We start from the raw sequence: 21042 nt of genomic DNA on the forward strand, positions 1-21042 counted from the left end.
ATAAGATTATACCTATATATAATACACTTTTATAAATCATTAACGCGTAGATAATCTCAGCCACGTTATCCTAATCTGAACCAATGATTTGATTGATAAAGTATGCTATAAAGAAGGAAGCGTCAAGGTGTACGCTTTTACCGAGAGTGGACATATGAGGTTACGTTATGCATAGTAGTTCTTTTGTTGTCTCTTAATTCTTATTAGATGTTATGAATTGACCAACATTAGACCTGTAGTTGTATTGTGAGTGCCGCTCTGGCCTAGATGTTTTTTGGTTAGTGCGTGTGACGTTGTGACCTAGATTTGTATTAAGAGTATTGTTGTGACCTATATTTGTATGAAGGGTGTAAGGTTTTTATGGTGTGTGTCGTTGTGACCTAGATATGTATTAAGAGTATTGTTGTGACCTAGATTTGTATGAAGGGTGTAAGATTTTTATGGTGTGTGTCGTTGTGACCTAGATATGTATTAAGAGTATTGTTGTGACCTAGATTTGTATGAAGGGTGTAAGATTTTTATGGTGTGTGTCGTTGTGACCTAGATATGTATTAAGAGTATTGTTGTGATCTAGAGTTGTATGACGTGTGTAAGATTTTTATGGTGTGTGTCGTTGTGACCTAGATACATGTATGTATTAAGAGTATTGTTGTGACCCAGATTTGTATGAAGGGTGTAAGATTTTTATGGTGTGTGTCGTTGTGACCTAGATATGTATTAAGAGTATTGTTGTGACCTAGATTTGTATGAAGGGTGGTAAGATTTTTATGGTGTGTGTCGTTGTGACCTAGATATGTATTAAGAGTATTGTTGTGACCCAGATTTGTATGAAGGGTGTAAGGTTTTTATGGTGTGTGTCGTTGTGACCTAGATATGTATAAAAGTATTGTTGTGACCCAGATTTGTATGAAGGGTGTAAGATGTTTTTTGGTTAGTGTGTGTGTCGTTGTGACCTAGATATGTATTAAGAGTATTGTTGTGACCTAGATTTGTATGAAGGGTGTAAGATTTTTATGGTGTGTGTCGTTGTGACCTAGATATGTATTAAGAGTATTGTTGTGACCCAGATTTGTATGAAGGGTGTAAGATTTTTATGGTGTGTGTCGTTGTGACCTAGATATGTATTAAGGGTATTGTTGTGATCTAGAGTTGTATGACGTGTGTAAGATTTTTATGGTGTGTGTCGTTGTGACCTAGATATGTATTAAGAGTATTGTTGTGACCTAGATTTGTATGAAGGGTGTAAGATTTTTATGGTGTGTGTCGTTGTGACCTAGATATGTATTAAGAGTATTGTTGTGACTTAGATTTGTATGAAGGGTGTAAGATTTTTATGGTGTGTGTCGTTGTGACCTAGATATGTATTAAGGGTATTGTTGTGACCCGTATTTGTATTAAGGGTATTGTTGTAATGTAGATTTTTATCATGTGAGTGTCATTGTGATGTAAATTTGTATAAAGAGTGTCGATTTATTAAAAGATGAATCTTTTTTGTACATGATATGGAATGAGAATTTATTGAATCTAATTGTAAAAGTTATCAAATACAGATGCCCAACATATTCTTGACTTCCTGAAAAGATATTCCGATCGATGGAATTTGTCCGCGAATATAGCTAAAATCATAATTGTAGTATTAGAAAAATAAGAAATATGATGGTGTAGATTGGCATTGAGTTTTGGTATTTAGGTTTAGTTTTTAATACAACTTACGTTTACGATAGCACTATACAGCATTGCTATAAAATGCCGAAAAAAAATCTTATATTTAATCATGAAACGAAAAACCTTATATCAAATAAAATTACAAAACTTCTTTTATACTTACGTACAGTCTTGTATTTTGAATTATGCTTGAGAAGACTGGGGCTATAAACACTGATTGAGAGACTGCATTTGTTGGTTTTAAAGTCGATTTCGGTTGTTAAAAAGTGAAGTCCATTTTATTTGTTTTGTCAAAGAAAATCCGATTGAAGGATAAAATATCTAAAACCATATTTTTATCGCCGATCATCTGTTTTCAAAATGACTGTATCGTTTTGTAGTACAAATGTAAAACATTTTAAGAAATATTTGGAAAATATTTAATTCAAGCAACGGCCAGAATAAATTTATTATTTAATAGTTTTAATAGTATATTTTATACATGTATTTAACACAACTCTAACGTAGCAAATTAAAGTTTTTATTACCATTACCTTTTGTCTTTTCTGTGTTATTAATTCATATAGTTTAAAAACTTCAATCGTATTAAACTGTTATTATAAGATACATATTTTTGTTGTCATGGCAGAATTATTAACACATGCTTTAATGAAATGTATTATACTTGTGTTGTATTTCATAAGCTGTGTTCCCCGCCATCTTGTGCCATTGTACATGTAATATGTTACCATATGCATATTGATCCTATATGCTGTTTACATTAGGGAAAAAATAGATTAAAATTGATATGGTCGTTATGACCTATATTTATATTAAGGGTATCGCTGTGACCTAGATTTGTATTGTGTGTGTTGTCGAAGTGACCTAGATTTGCATTGTGTGTGACGCTGTGACCTAGATTTGTATTGTGGATGTCGCTGTGACCTAGATTTGTATTGTGTGTATCTCTGTGACCTATATTGTGTTGTAAGTGACATCGATGAAGCAGAAAAAAACTCTTCCGGCACATATGCTTTTAACTTATCTGGAACTCACTGGGAGCCGTCTTAACTTGCCATAGTTGGATAACGTTCATTTTTTATGATGAACAATTTCTTCTTTTCCTCACAACGTCGACTTCACATGAAATTTCCATGTTAATCTTTCTACATAGAACTTTTAAATGGTCCTCGAAACTAGGATCGCATAATCTAAACTGGACCAAACCTACCATAGCATGAATTTTCAAAGCTTACAACCCCAAATACTCTTCTTAATTTCGGCATAATCACTTCTTGTCTTTACTGGCAATATTCTGGTAGACACAGCAATATCCTTTTGGATATGGTGCTTAAATGAAAAAGGAACCATTATTTAAAAATTCTTAAAAGGTATGTAAAATACTGGATTAAGGTTTTGTTTCAAAATACGAAATTATATATACTCTTCGCTGTATACTGTGTTTCTCATTTCAAGTTGTGTCTCTTTCCCATTTCAATAGTTTCTTTCACATCCAAGGCTGATATTTTACGTTTTAGTGTGTACGATAGCGGTGTTAAATTGTAAAGGATATTTTATACATTTGTGATGCATATTGAAGGTTGTAACTCCCATAATGGTTCTGTTTCCATTAAAATTATATATGTATCCTTACTTGTATGGTGTTAACATGCGCAGCGCGTGCTCGGCACGCCACACTGGCGCCCATTCAGAGATTCTTTTATTAGACGTGTTGAAAGACCTATATACATTTAGCAATTGTTATGTGTTTTTAAATGGTGCGTGCTAAGAGACATGGAATACACATGATCGATATGTGCCATGGATCAATGGATTTGTTCATTTCCTCGGGGTATAGCCTTATTAAATTATATCAATAATTATGACCACAGCAGTAAACACTACAGAAAAAATGTATTTGTACAAACAAATCTAAAGAGAAGACAATTAGATAACATTCGTTTTCGTTTGCGGAAAGATTTTCTCACCCACCTGAATTCAGCTCCAGTCACCCGGTATAGATGTGTACCAGAGAATGACTTTCTGACTGACATGTATTATTTATATGAAAGCATGTCGAGACTAAAGCTGACTGTGATCCCAATACACTATGTATACTTTTTATAATTCTAATTTGCTTGTAACGGGCATTTTCATTGGCTTCAAATTTTACTTTATCGGCCTGCCTTTTGCAATGTTGTTTCTGATTGGCTGAGATAACCGTGTAATGATTTCATAGAAAAAATGAGTCCTAAAATTTTTAAAATTTATTAAGATATATCTTTAGTAAATTAAATAATAAGATAATTATCATATTGTTGTTTTATACTTCCTTAACATGAAAAAATATATGTTCAAGTATTTCGGTTAGATGTGTTTTATTTGAACAGAAAAAAGCTATAGACCTGTGACTTACTATCTACTACAAACATAAAAAATATATATATGATTTTATAGATAATAACGTCAGAACATCTATATTATTTTGTAGGATGAAGTCACAACACCAGATACAGGTAAATACAAGATTCCCGGTGTAAAACAGGTCTTCATTGATTGTTGAATTAATAAGGTACTAACGTCCTATTAACGACCAATGTCATTTAAGGACGACCTCTCCTTATGCAATGTGCGTGTGAACACCTGTTTGTTTTGAGAGGCTGCGGTATACGTGTATTTATGATGTGACTCCTTGTGATAGCGAGGTTGTTGTCATTTTCATATTGCTGTCCCACTTAAGCATGCCGCCAAATACCTAAAACAACACATTCCGCATGGACTCGGGCTGACAACGGACAAAGCAGAAAACTACCCCTTTTTCAGACTATGGTGTATCTCGTGAACAGGAGACAAACCTCAGAGCCTTCTTCACATGGGCGAACGCTCAATGAGGCCAAAAATGAGACGGTGTCAATGGAGACGTTAAAAAGACGAAAGGTCACCAGTGAGAACGGAAAAAGTAAATTCCCAAAGTCAATCGCCTTCCATACAATGTTGACAACAGGTGCAATTTTAACGATCTCGCTCTTTTACTACAAGGTATGTATGACGACCTTGGGAATCGTAAGACGGTCAGCATTACCTTGCTTTCTTCAATAAATGCCGTATTTATATGGATGTAATGGATGGCTGGTGGAAACCCATAGTACCCGAAGAAAAAGCATTGACCTTCATCTAGCCCCTTCTATATGAGTCTCGAACTCGCGAGATATGTAGGCCTAGAATATATAAAGTAATTTCACCATTCGGCGTCCCAAGCTGTAGTTCTCCTTTGTGATGAGGCTGTTATGTTTTCTGTCGTACAAACAGAACTGACCGCTATAGAATGGCCAAACGAATATATATATATATACCATCCGGCCGGTCTAGTGTACTGTTAGGTCAAAAGATGACCTCATTTTCTGTCATGAAGTCTTTAATGCTACACTATTATAACTATGCTCATCTATGCCGCGGTTCTTGTGATGTCGTTTATACCAACACAGTAGAAATAAAATAGTCTTTGTGTACTTCAGTATTAGAACAGCGTACCATTTCGTGAACCTCAGATAAGTTTAATTATCATGGAATAAAAAGCACATCCCAGGTCAAACGGGTGAAATGGTTTTGTACCAGAAACACTGTCAAAAAGAAGCATCACCAACGAAATAGTATTCCGCAAAGTCAAAGAAAACTATAAACCATCGTTTACATTGTGTGCAATATAACGGTCTCTGAATGGATACATCAAGCGACACAACTTCCGGTTTCGCCAGCAGCGTCCATGGAAACAGCATGTCAATGACGTAGTTATCTCCCCACGGGCACATGTCTGACTAGTCTTCTTGTACGCAGTCCTAAAAGGAATTAGCAGACCATTTTCACAGCTGGTCGTAAAGTTTTGATGAATGTTTTAGTTGTTTTCCAGGAACCTAGAGGCGATATCTATAATTATAAATCGGCATCCCTCAGAATGCTACGAAACCTTAGTTTATAACATGCATTTTTTTCTTGTGTGTCAGCGTTTAAACTTTGACCAATCGCTTGAGTGCGATATCGGGTTCACGCAATGGAAGATCATACTACCTGTGACCTTTCTTTGACCTCTGCAGGTAAGGCGTTAGAAATATACAAGATCTTATCCTCTCCTTTCATATTAACGTCTCCCTTGGCACCGTAGCTGAACAACGATGACTTCCATATCTATACAACCAAATTTCAAAAGAAAAGAAAAATAATTTGAAAGCTATTTTTGAAATCAATGAAACACCACCGATATGACACATCAGAGACCCCCAATACTCCATATATCCCAGATACATCGCCTGTTCTTACTCCTGGTAAAAAGCCGAGCTTTGTACAACTGTGTAACATTTTTATTACCGATAACAGATAGCGACTGAAATAGAGATAATATAGGGGTAAGAGACGTTCGGTAATTGAGCACGTAGAATGTCGCCCGTCGCCATCGAGTCATGAAATGGCGGGGTGTCAACTTCTATGGTCTGTACCAAACCATCTGATACAGAGAACCTACAGATAAATGCCAATTAATATTAGCTTTGTGAAGTTAGAGATTCCAAGATTAACGCAACAATTTACCAGACATTCTGTTTTGTTTTAAATGATATCCGGAGAATCAACCCTTCATCAAAATAAAAGTCGCGATCGTGGTAATATGTTACTGATGGCTATTCTTTGTTTGATAAAGTACTGAATTCAAATTAAAACTAAAATAATGATATGCAACAGTTACCAAAGTCGAAAATTTATTTCCATCATAGCTTGTCAAAAGTGTTATCATTTTCAACTTGAATTACAATTATTATGGAATAAAAAGAGTAAACAAAAAATGAAAATTTAAGTCCTTTTGTACCATGCCAGTAATTTATTTCGCAGATAAAAGTTGTTGATCATGCGGTTTATCGTATTACGTTTACGCTACGCTGTATTTATCACTGGTGAGTCAGCTCAGCCAAAACAACCTGCTTAAGCGTATTGCGTTTATCCTTGTAAAGTAGCATCACATTCATACCTTTTATGCAAAGAAACTTAGCACGTTGTATTGACATGTATGTGTACATATATTGACTGTTGATGAAAATACAATGTATAAAGTAGTGTATCACACAACACAAGTAAAGGGTTAGGAAACAAAGGGAATAAGTAATACAATGTATAAAGTAGTTCATAACACAACATGATAAGGGGGTTAGGAAACATTAGAAATAAGTAATACAATGTATAAAGTAGTTCATAACACAATGAGGGTGTTAGGAAACACCAGGGAATAAGTAATACAATGTATAAAGTAGTTCATAACATAACACGATAAGAGGGTTAGGAAACATCAGGGAATAAGTAATACAATGTATAAAGTAGTTCATAACACAACATGATAAGGGGGTTAGGAAACATTAGAAATAAGTAATACAATGTATAAAGTAGTTCATAACACAATGAGGGTGTTAGGAAACACCAGGGAATAAGTAATACAATGTATAAAGAAGTGTATCACACAACACAACTAAAGGGTTAGGAAACAATAGGGAATAAGTTATAAGTAACACAATGTATAAAGTAGTGTTCACATAACACAAGTACAGGGTTAGGGAACAATAGAGAATAATACAATGTATAAAGTAGTGTATCACGTAACACAAGTACAGGGCTAGGGAACAATAGAGAATAATACAATGTATAAAGTAGTGTATCACGTAACACAAGTACAGGGCTAGGGAACAATAGAGAATAATACAATGTATAAAGTAGTGTATCACGTAACACAAGTACAAGGCTAGGGAACAATAGAGAATAATACAATGTATAAAGTAGTGTATCACGTAACACAAGTACAGGGCTAGGGAACAATAGAGAATAATACAATGTATAAAGTAGTGTATCACGTAACACAAGTACAGGGCTAGGGAACATAGGAATAATACAATTAGAGAATAATACAATGTATAAAGTAGTGTATCACGTAACACAAGTACAGGGCTAGGGAACAATAGAGAATAATACAATGTATAAAGTAGTGTATCACGTAACACAAGTACAGGGCTAGGGAACAATAGAGAATAATACAATGTATAAAGTAGTGTATCACATAACACAAGTACAGGGCTAGGGAACAATAGAGAATAATACAATGTATAAAGTAGTGTATCACGTAACACAAGTACAAGGCTAGGGAACAATAGAGAATAATACAATGTATAAAGTAGTGTATCACGTAACACAAGTACAGGGCTAGGGAACAATAGAGAATAATACAATGTATAAAGTAGTGTATCACGTAACACAAGTACAGGGCTAGGGAACAATAGAGAATAATACAATGTATAAAGTAGTGTATCACGTAACACAAGTACAGGGCTAGGGAACAATAGAGAATAATACAATGTATAAAGTAGTGTATCAATAACACAAGTACAGGGCTAGGGAACAATAGAGAATAATACAATGTATAAAGTAGTGTATCACGTAACACAAGTACAGGGCTAGGGAACAATAGAGAATAATACAATGTATAAAGTAGTGTATCACGTAACACAAGTACAGGGCTAGGGAACAATAGAGAATAATACAATGTATAAAGTAGTGTATCACGTAACACAAGTACAGGGCTAGGGAACAATAGAGAATAATACAAATAAAGTAGTGTTCATAACACAATACAGGCTAGGAACAATAGAGTACAATGTATAAAGTAGTGTATCACGTAACACAAGTACAGGGCTAGGGAACAATAGAGAATAATACAATGTATAAAGTAGTGTATCACGTAACACAAGTACAGGGCTAGGGAACAATAGAGAATAATACAATGTATAAAGTAGTGTATCACATAACACAAGTACAAGGCTAGGGAACAATAGAGAATAATACAATGTATAAAGTAGTGTATCACGTAACACAAGTACAGGGCTAGGGAACAATAGAGAATAATACAATGTATAAAGTAGTGTATCACGTAACACAAGTACAGGGCTAGGGAACAATAGAGAATAATACAATGTATAAAGTAGTGTATCACGTAACACAAGTACAGGGCTAGGGAACAATAGAGAATAATACAATGTATAAAGTAGTGTGTCACGAATAACACAAGTACAAGGGCTAGGGAACAATAGAGAATAATACAATGTATAAAGTAGTGTATCACGTAACACAAGTACAGGGCTAGGGAACAATAGAGAATAATACAATGTATAAAGTAGTGTATCACATAACACAAGTACAGGGCTAGGGAACAATAGAGAATAATACAATGTATAAAGTAGTGTATCACATAACACAAGTACAAGGCTAGGGAACAATAGAGAATAATACAATGTATAAAGTAGTGTATCACGTAACACAAGTACAGGGCTAGGGAACAATAGAGAATAATACAATGTAAAAAAGTAGTGTATCACATAACACAAGTACAGGGCTAGGGAACAATAGAGAATAATACAATGTATAAAGTAGTGTATCACGTAACACAAGTACAGGGCTAGGGAACAATAGAGAATAATACAATGTATAAAGTAGTGTATCACTAACACAAGTACAGGCTAGGGAACAATAGAGAATAATACAATGTATAAAGTAGTGTATCACGTAACACAAGTACAGGGCTAGGGAACAATAGAGAATAATACAATGTATAAAGTAGTGTATCACGTAACACAAGTACAGGGCTAGGGACAATAGAGAATAATACAATGTATAAAGTAGTGTATCACGTAACACAAGTACAAGGCTAGGGAACAATAGAGAATAATACAATGTAAAAAAGTAGTGTATCACGTAACACAAGTACAGGGCTAGGGAACAATAGAGAATAATACAATGTATAAAGTAGTGTATCACGTAACACAAGTACAGGGCTAGGGAACAATAGAGAATAATACAATGTATAAAGTAGTGTATCACGTAACACAAGTACAGGGCTAGGGAACAATAGAGAATAATACAATGTATAAAGTAGTGTATCACATAACACAAGTACAAGGCTAGGGAACAATAGAGAATAATACAATGTATAAAGTAGTGTATCACATAACACAAGTACAGGGCTAGGGAACAATAGAGAATAATACAATGTATAAAGTAGTGTATCACGTAACACAAGTACAAGGCTAGGGAACAATAGAGAATAATACAATGTATAAAGTAGTGTATCACGTAACACAAGTACAGGGCTAGGGAACAATAGAGAATAATACAATGTATAAAGTAGTGTATCACGTAACACAAGTACAGGGCTAGGGAACAATAGAGAATAATACAATGTATAAAGTAGTGTATCACGTAACACAAGTACAGGGCTAGGGAACAATAGAGAATAATACAATGTATAAAGTAGTGTATCACGTAACACAAGTACAGGGCTAGGGAACAATAGAGAATAATACAATGTATAAAGTAGTGTATCACGTAACACAAGTACAGGGCTAGGGAACAATAGAGAATAATACAATGTATAAAGTAGTGTATCACGTAACACAAGTACAGGGCTAGGGAACAATAGAGAATAATACAATGTATAAAGTAGTGTATCACGTAACACAAGTACAGGGCTAGGGAACAATAGAGAATAATACAATGTATAAAGTAGTGTATCACGTAACACAAGTACAGGGCTAGGGAACAATAGAGAATAATACAATGTATAAAGTAGTGTATCACATAACACAAGTACAGGGCTAGGGAACAATAGAGAATAATACAATGTATAAAGTAGTGTATCACATAACACAAGTACAAGGCTAGGGAACAATAGAGAATAATACAATGTATAAAGTAGTGTATCACGTAACACAAGTACAGGGCTAGGGAACAATAGAGAATAATACAATGTATAAAGTAGTGTATCACATAACACAAGTACAGGGCTAGGGAACAATAGAGAATAATACAATGTATAAAGTAGTGTATCACGTAACACAAGTACAGGGCTAGGGAACAATAGAGAATAATACAATGTATAAAGTAGTGTATCACGTAACACAAGTACAGGGCTAGGGAACAATAGAGAATAATACAATGTATAAAGTAGTGTATCACGTAACACAAGTACAGGGCTAGGGAACAATAGAGATAATACAATGTATAAAGAGTGTATCACGTAACACAAGTACAGGGCTAGGGAACAATAGAGAATAATACAATGTATAAAGTAGTGTATCACGTAACACAAGTACAGGGCTAGGGAACAATAGAGAATAATACAATGTATAAAGTAGTGTATCACGTAACACAAGTACAGGGCTAGGGAACAATAGAGAATAATACAATGTATAAAGTAGTGTATCACATAACACAAGTACAGGGCTAGGGAACAATAGAGAATAATACAATGTATAAAGTAGTGTATCACGTAACACAAGTACAGGGCTAGGGAACAATAGAGAATAATACAATGTATAAAGTAGTGTATCACGTAACACAAGTACAGGGCTAGGGAACAATAGAGAATAATACAATGTATAAAGTAGTGTATCACGTAACACAAGTACAGGGCTAGGGAACAATAGAGAATAATACAATGTATAAAGTAGTGTATCACGTAACACAAGTACAGGGCTAGGGAACAATAGAGAATAATACAATGTATAAAGTAGTGTATCACGTAACACAAGTACCAGGGCTAGGGAACAATAGAGAATAATACAATGTATAAAGTAGTGTATCACGTAACACAAGTACAGGGCTAGGGAACAATAGAGAATAATACAATGTATAAAGTAGTGTATCACGTAACACAAGTACAGGGCTAGGGAACAATAGAGAATAATACAATGTATAAAGTAGTGTATCACGTAACACAAGTACAGGGCTAGGGAACAATAGAGAATAATACAATGTATAAAGTAGTGTATCACGTAACACAAGTACAGGGCTAGGGAACAATAGAGAATAATACAATGTATAAAGTAGTGTATCACGTAACACAAGTACAGGGCTAGGGAACAATAGAGAATAATACAATGTATAAAGTAGTGTATCACATAACACAAGTACAGGGCTAGGGAACAATAGAGAATAATACAATGTAAAATGTAAGTGTATCACGTAACACAAGTACAAGGCTAGGGAACAATAGAGAATAATACAATGTATAAAGTAGTGTATCACATAACACAAGTACAAGGCTAGGGAACAATAGAGAATAATACAATGTATAAAGTAGTGTATCACGTAACACAAGTACAGGGCTAGGGAACAATAGAGAATAATACAATGTATAAAGTAGTGTATCACGTAACACAAGTACAGGGCTAGGGAACAATAGAGAATAATACAATGTATAAAGTAGTGTATCACATAACACAAGTACAAGGCTAGGGAACAATAGAGAATAATACAATGTATAAAGTAGTGTATCACATAACACAAGTACAAGGCTAGGGAACAATAGAGAATAATACAATGTATAAAGTAGTGTATCACATAACACAAGTACAAGGCTAGGGAACAATAGAGAATAATACAATGTATAAAGTAGTGTATCACATAACACAAGTACAGGGCTAGGGAACAATAGAGAATAATACAATGTATAAAGTAGTGTATCAGTAACACAAGTACAGGGCTAGGGAACAATAGAGAATAATACAATGTATAAAGTAGTGTATCACGTAACACAAGTACAGGGCTAGGGAACAATAGAGAATAATACAATGTATAAAGTAGTGTATCACGTAACACAAGTACAAGGCTAGGGAACAATAGAGAATAATACAATGTATAAAGTAGTGTATCACATAACACAAGTACAGGGCTAGGGAACAATAGAGAATAATACAATGTATAAAGTAGTGTATCACGTAACACAAGTACAGGGCTAGGGAACAATAGAGAATAATACAATGTATAAAGTAGTGTATCACGTAACACAAGTACAGGGCTAGGGAACAATAGAGAATAATACAATGTATAAAGTAGTGTATCACATAACACAAGTACAGGGCTAGGGAACAATAGAGAATAATACAATGTATAAAGTAGTGTATCACATAACACAAGTACAGGGCTAGGGAACAATAGAGAATAATACAATGTATAAAGTAGTGTATCACGTAACACAAGTACAAGGCTAGGGAACAATAGAGAATAATACAATGTATAAAGTAGTGTATCACTAACACAAGTACAAGGCTAGGGAACAATAGAGAATAATACAATGTATAAAGTAGTGTATCACATAACACAAGTACAGGGCTAGGGAACAATAGAGAATAATACAATGTATAAAGTAGTGTATCACGTAACACAAGTACAGGGCTAGGGAACAATAGAGAATAATACAATGTATAAAGTAGTGTATCACTAACACAAGTACAAGGCTAGGGAACAATAGAGAATAATACAATGTATAAAGTAGTGTATCACATAACACAAGTACAGGCTAGGGAACAATAGAGAATAATACAATGTATAAAGTAGTGTATCACGTAACACAAGTACAGGGCTAGGGAACAATAGAGAATAATACAATGTATAAAGTAGTGTATCACGTAACACAAGTACAGGCTAGGGAACAATAGAGAATAATACAATGTATAAAGTAGTGTATCACATAACACAAGTACAGGGCTAGGGAACAATAGAGAATAATACAATGTATAAAGTAGTGTATCACGTAACACAAGTACAAGGCTAGGGAACAATAGAGAATAATACAATGTAAAAAAGTAGTGTATCACGTAACACAAGTACAAGGCTAGGGAACAATAGAGAATAATACAATGTATAAAGTAGTGTATCACGTAACACAAGTACAGGGCTAGGGAACAATAGAGAATAATACAATGTATAAAGTAGTGTATCACGTAACACAAGTACAGGGCTAGGGAACAATAGAGAATAATACAATGTATAAAGTAGTGTATCACGTAACACAAGTACAAGGCTAGGGAACAATAGAGAATAATACAATGTATAAAGTAGTGTATCACGTAACACAAGTACAGGGCTAGGGAACAATAGAGAATAATACAATGTATAAAGTAGTGTATCACATAACACAAGTACAGGGCTAGGGAACAATAGAGAATAATACAATGTATAAAGTAGTGTATCACGTAACACAAGTACAGGGCTAGGGAACAATAGAGAATAATACAATGTATAAAGTAGTGTATCACGTAACACAAGTACAGGGCTAGGGAACAATAGAGAATAATACAATGTATAAAGTAGTGTATCACGTAACACAAGTACAGGGCTAGGGAACAATAGAGAATAATACAATGTATAAAGTAGTGTATCACGTAACACAAGTACAGGGCTAGGGAACAATAGAGAATAATACAATGTATAAAGTAGTGTATCACGTAACACAAGTACAGGGCTAGGGAACAATAGAGAATAATACAATGTATAAAGTAGTGTATCACGTAACACAAGTACAGGGCTAGGGAACAATAGAGAATAATACAATGTATAAAGTAGTGTATCACGTAACACAAGTACAGGGCTAGGGAACAATAGAGAATAATACAATGTATAAAGTAGTGTATCACGTAACACAAGTACAGGGCTAGGGAACAATAGAGAATAATAAAAATGTATAAAGTAGTGTATCACATAACACAAGTACAGGGCTAGGGAACAATAGAGAATAATACAATGTATAAAGTAGTGTATCACGTAACACAAGTACAGGGCTAGGGAACAATAGAGAATAATACAATGTATAAAGTAGTGTATCACGTAACACAAGTACAGGGCTAGGGAACAATAGAGAATAATACAATGTATAAAGTAGTGTATCACGTAACACAAGTACAAGGCTAGGGAACAATAGAGAATAATACAATGTATAAAGTAGTGTATCACGTAACACAAGTACAGGGCTAGGGAACAATAGAGAATAATACAATGTATAAAGTAGTGTATCACGTAACACAAGTACAGGGCTAGGGAACAATAGAGAATAATACAATGTATAAAGTAGTGTGTCACGTAACACAAGTACAGGGCTAGGGAACAATAGAGAATAATACAATGTATAAAGTAGTGTGTCACGTAACACAAGTACAGGGCTAGGGAACAATAGAGAATAATACAATGTATAAAGTAGTGTATCACGTAACACAAGTACAAGGCTAGGGAACAATAGAGAATAATACAATGTATAAAGTAGTGTATCACGTAACACAAGTACAGGGCTAGGGAACAATAGAGAATAATACAATGTATAAAGTAGTGTATCACGTAACACAAGTACAGGGCTAGGGAACAATAGAAATAATACAATGTATAAAGTAGTGTATTACATAACACAAGTACAAGGCTAGGGAACAATAGAGAATAATACAATGTATAAAGTAGTGTATCACGTAACACAAGTACAGGGCTAGGGAACAATAGAGAATAATACAATGTATAAAGTAGTGTATCACGTAACACAAGTACAGGGCTAGGGAACAATAGAGAATAATACAATGTATAAAGTAGTGTATCACGTAACACAAGTACAGGGCTAGGGAACAATAGAGAATAATACAATGTATAAAGTAGTGTATCACATAACACAAGTACAGGGCTAGGGAACAATAGAGAATAATACAATGTATAAAGTAGTGTATCACGTAACACAAGTACAGGGCTAGGGAACAATAGAGAATAATACAATGTATAAAGTAGTGTGTCACGTAACACAAGTACAGGGCTAGGGAACAATAGAGAATAATACAATGTATAAAGTAGTGTGTCACGTAACACAATATGGAGGTTAGGGACAGTTATGTATATTAATGAAGATATAATATAGATATAACTTACCCTATGGAATAGTAACGCCACAACTAATGAAATAATGTGTCTATTATATTGATAGGTGTTTTATATGTACATAATATAGACCATTGTTACATTATTGAATAAGTGTATACATGGTATACAGTATCCGTCCGGAGCGGAGTGGAACTATCAAAGGACGGCTTTCTGTATAGTCATGTAAATAATTCATAAAACATTAACACATAGGGTTGTTTACACGGTATATATTAAGTGATTTAGGGTGAGGGGATCTAGTTTTGGGGCCAAATACAGGCTTTTGGCTGTAAAGATTATACGGGCACCTCTATATCCTCTGTATACAATGTGTAATACTGTGTCATATAAAGAAAGATTGACATCTATTGAGTCAAACGCCTGTGGGCCAAATTAATGTGTAGAGGGATCCAGAGTCAGGGCCTTTACAACAAAAGGGACCATTCGAACATTCCAAGAGGAAAGGTGATTGGTATTTCAGACTTTCTCATTCGTGAACAAAGTAGATGTGCATTTCAATTCAACAATTAACGTAACAGAGAAATCAAATATAAAACATACCCAGCTTACTGCAAAATTAGAAAATCCACAATCAAAAGCTATATAAGGTATAACTCGGTCATACAAGATGTAGTAAATTAAAAAATTAAAAATTAATGACTTTCACGTGTACAGTACCTCCCGTCAAAACATGTCTGTGTGTTTGAGATTTTATTGCGCAGTCAGAACATTCTGCCAGACAGACGTACAGATTAAGTTGATAACAGTATATACATTATTCAAAGTATTTGTACATACCTGCGTGGCAGATTCCTCAACGTTAATGTGGCACAGCAAGTGAAGCCAAACGTTTTCATTTAATTATTCGTAATTAACGGGGTTTTTTATGAAATAAAATAAAGTGTATACCTATAGCATTATCATACAGTCGTCAGGTATTTTCACAAAACGACTGTCCAGTTTAACTAGACCACAAGAATTACAATACTGTTTGCAGTATACTCTTAGGTCTGCAGTTGTAAACGTACTTGTTTTTATCAACAACAAAAAAACCCAACATTTTCGTGCAAAATCGATTACTGACAAGTTAGTGCAAAGATGAATTCGTGTGTTTTGAAAATAAACGATATAAACTACAATTTGACCGATCGCCAGACAATACGTAATACACAATACAAAATGTAAAGTCACATGCAGTTTCATTGACAGTTGGCGAACTGTTCAATCGCAATTTTAATCAGCGTAGATTTTCCAACATGAAATAAAACGCATTTGTGTAAGATATGATTATTGCTATAATTATGTAAGCTATAATGAACACGATAAAGTGATAAAACAGGGCCCTGTTTTACAACATCTTTAACTTATGGAATTTCTTAACCTAAAATTCCCCATTGGAAAGTAGTATAGATATTAAGGAAGGCTCTTTTACTTCAGATTTTGCCTTAATTACATTAGAACGAATATACGTACCCGGCCTACTATACTTTTCGGCCGGGTACGAATTGGTCCTATGTGTCGTAGTGGAGCACTGCCCCCGAAAATCACTCGGGCACAGTTTTCTATACTTTTTTGTAGGTTTCCGATTATTTTATGCGTATACAAGCATTCACATAATATTTTTGTCCAAAACAAACATAACTACCATTTTTATATCTACCATACCGCTCACAAGACGTAGATTCACAATTTGTGGACTTGGCGTATAAATTCCCTTCAGAAAGACCTTCATATGTATTATGTAAAAAAAAATGCCTCGATGAGAATTTGATATTTTATGTGGTTCAGTTTTATTGCCGAGTAGGTAAGCGATATCAAACAAGTACGATATAATGCAAACAGACGTTTTGTAATGGTTTGCATAATCATTACTTTGCTCCATTAGCAGTAATAGGCACCAATTGTAGCTCTAAAGACGACATCATTTTCTGTCTAAAAGTCTTTTGAGCTACAATATTGCAGCTATAATTACATCTGTAACGTTTTCTTATGGGAAATTTTAATTTAAGGAATGTTCTGAAAAAAGGGTCCTGGGTTTGGAGAACTTCTTGTTGTTCGTTCAATTAGCATATATATATGTACATAATTTAAAAAGGTGCAATTGTTTGAAGGTTAAAGGAAGTTGTATTAACCGTAGAAAAATTAACAACCTACACACGGCAACACCTTCGCGTGGAATTCGACCTTATATTCATGCGTTTGTGTCTTGAGTTTCCATTACAATAGCATTAGTTGCTTATATATACATATTAAATAAAGTGTCTAGGCAACATAAAAACATAACTTTGAATTCCTTATTTGCAAAAAATTTTAATTTTCAATGACACCTTATTTGTAGGTAATATCTAGAAAACTTGACATTTTGTAGGTACATATATATAGGTATATTAGCTAAAAACGTTACATTTTGTAGGTTATATACAGAAAACTTGACATTTTGTAGGTATAGCTAGAAAACGTTATATTTATAGGTAATACCTAGAAAACTTGACATTTTATAGGTAATATCTAGGTAGCACTGCCACTTTGACTTTACATGACATAGGTATGATGATCTTTTTCACTCGATAATAAACAGATGGCACCAATATGTCACGCATCGTAGTGTCTTAAGTACAGATATATATTATTGATGTATATCGATGTTTGTTGTTGATACACACATCACTGGGAGGTTTTTCTGCCAGCTGTTAACAGGAACAGCAAACAAATAAATGAGCAAACACAAAATAGCTCTTTATATATATATACATACAGCATCAGAACATTCAAATTGGGTTATAGTAATTAAAATTAATTGACCTACATGTTAATTAATTCCGCAAGCTATTCATTGGGGTCAAAGCAGTAATATCAACAGGATTTTTCAAATGACACGGTTTCCCATCAAACGTATTAATACATTTGTTATATATACTGGTACATGTAAATGTAATTAATATTTCTTAAAAGGAAGATAAATAACAAAACGATATCGCTGGATTTTTTCTATGACGTACATGTATATATACTTACCTGGCCTACTATTAACAATATCCGTCGAAAAACAACAAAAAAGCAACACAATATTGCAGCTACATAATGAAGATTTTTTCCGTGTGCATCAGTGAAGGCCGAAACGATCCAATGGATAATCGAATTGATTATCAGAAAATTCTACATGTATGACAATTTAGTGTCCCATAAAATGGTATATGACTTAATGGGATGAATGTATTGATGCTTGTAACAACGTTATAACGATCTCCATATTCTTTATATCTCTGTACACCTATACATGACGCTCAGATACACATATCTATAGATCTTCATTTTATTAATACTGCATTTATGTATGAACGATAGCCGTTTCATTTGATTATGTTGCTTCAAGCAAAATATATAATATTTGAAGCGTTGTTAAGATACATAAATTAAAGTTATTAGATAAAAAGGACAAGTTCATATAAAGGGGAAAATACTGTAAAATAATTTCATGTGCAATGTTTGCGAAATTCGCAAACAATATCTCGGTTAAAAAAAAGTTTCAATGGTCCTTACATGTAGCGAAATTTAATTTGCTTCGAGAATATCGTCAAATTGTAAGAAGTTAACTCACTGCGAAAAATATCAATACATAAAAGTTATATTACAGAATAGAACAAACACATTTTAGACACAGTTTGGGAATGGATACGATAATTTTGTAATAAGTTATAAAAGTTATACATACACGAAAATATTATTTTTCAAAAGTTATTGCGGAAATGCATCTCCAATCTAATATACATGTACCAACATTGCCAAGAGTAAAAAACGATTAGATAAAAGTGCATATTTTCCCCTTCGACATACACTTACACTACTGGTATTTCAAAACTAAGTTTGAGAATGGGTGCATTTTAAGTACAAATAAAAAAAAATCTTCAACGTTGGAGATAAAGTAAACTTGAGCAGGGGCGTATTTATATGGGTGCTCTGTTGAAATAGTACATCGCTGTATGATTGTACTACTCTGGCTACCGTGATAGACCCACTTACGTTTGACAGTGCTTTACACACGTTTTACTGTATACAGACAAAAATCGGGACCAAACAAGTTTATGCAAATAAACGAACTATTCAAATAACCGTATGCAAATAACAGGAGTCCTCTGAAAGTTACTTTACGAGGTTACATGTCCAGACCTTAATATGCGAATTCATAAAGGTACTAGTAATGACAAGAGGGGGGGGGGGGGGGGGGGGGGGCTCTAAAATCTAATCGCAATGAATTTGGATTTCACACAAATTAACGCGGGAATATAAACGTTACTTAACGTACTCACTGATATTTCACATTAATAGTCAAACTATCAACTTTTAAAAGTGAAAAATCAGTAATATCCATGATTAAGTGTGTGGATGCATATCACTTATCAATAATCACACCTATATAATACGCTGCTCCACTAAAACAAAAATCAAACAAACAAAAAGCATGCATTATATTGTTACACTGCGTGTTATGCAAATGCATACCGAGGTTATCTGTTTCTATTAAATAACACAACAAAATGTCACATTCTAGATTCGTGCGTATTCATCAATACAAAATATTCGATTTCTCTGATTTTACTCCGTTTGACGATCTAATAGCATTCGGATATTACCTTTCAGTGGCAAACATTTCGGAAGATGATTTCGTAATTAAATACTTGTGCCTGATGCAAACTTGATTGTTTTTGGACATGACAGAGGAGTTCCCGGATAAAAATCACATACCAACGACCTCTCGATAACTTGGGTGTCAAACTTTCGACCAAGAGACTAGTGTGGTAGAATCTAGTGCATTTGGGTATACAGGTATGTGGAATGACCGTACGACTATACAGATTTCCTCTGAGTATGTGTGAAGATGCACCCTATATATTAGTACTTACCGTGATAGAATGGCAGCTCATCCATAAACACCGCTATTATCCCAGACTTTCAATACAACTGTAAAATCCGTCCGGAAATATCGTCCGTTACTCCGAGTCAGAGGGTGAGTCTGAGTAGTATGGACACTGCACGTGTAGACTTAGAACAGTGTACGCATAACTGTAATCAGTACAGGTATGTCCGTGGACACTGCACGTGCAACAGTAAACACTGCACGTGGGGCCTTGTTGACTCTTCACTTGTAACTCTTCACACTACAACCGTAAATTGCTGACACTGCACGTGCACTGGTGGACACTTGACGCGTTTTGGACACTACACGTTAAACTGTTGGACATGCACAAGCGAACGTTACGACAGACTGAGCCACACACAGTCCGCTTCTCATTCTAAGTTTGATCGATAAGTGCTTTAAGTGAGGATTGACAGCGGCTGCAATTGCCGTGACCACCCAAGTGTGACGTATCAGCCTCAGCAATTGATCTGTGAGCGCCAAGCTCCGGAACCGTGCACGTGGTCAACCAATCGGCGCTCGAATCTGTGGGAGATGGACTCGCCTAATACCTCTAGCTAATTGATATATCTGAATATTGTCAGAAATCTGGATAATTTTGTGGGATCTCGAGTATAATTGCAGATTTACGCTACAATAGTAATAATAATATACAGGAAACTACTATAATTTTCCGTTGAAAGCAGGCATTTATAACACTTTCTGTGCTGCATTAAACTTTATCCTATAGT

At 34.5% G+C, this 21042-nt stretch overlaps 1 protein-coding gene across 1 annotated transcript in view; it reads right to left on the minus strand.

Moving 5' to 3' along the window:
• LOC138331936 (potassium channel subfamily K member 18-like) overlaps nt 1-20672 on the minus strand; it is a 61374-nt gene extending 40702 nt beyond the window's left edge. Inside the window, exon 1 of the mRNA XM_069279804.1 lies at nt 20298-20672. The gene's annotated coding sequence lies outside the window, so the exon portion shown is untranslated. The remainder of the gene's footprint in view (nt 1-20297) is intronic.
• Nucleotides 20673-21042: the final 370 nt, after the last annotated feature.

This window comes from Argopecten irradians, chromosome 9 (genome assembly GCF_041381155.1).
Source record: "Argopecten irradians isolate NY chromosome 9, Ai_NY, whole genome shotgun sequence".
NCBI lineage: Eukaryota > Metazoa > Mollusca > Bivalvia > Pectinida > Pectinidae > Argopecten > Argopecten irradians.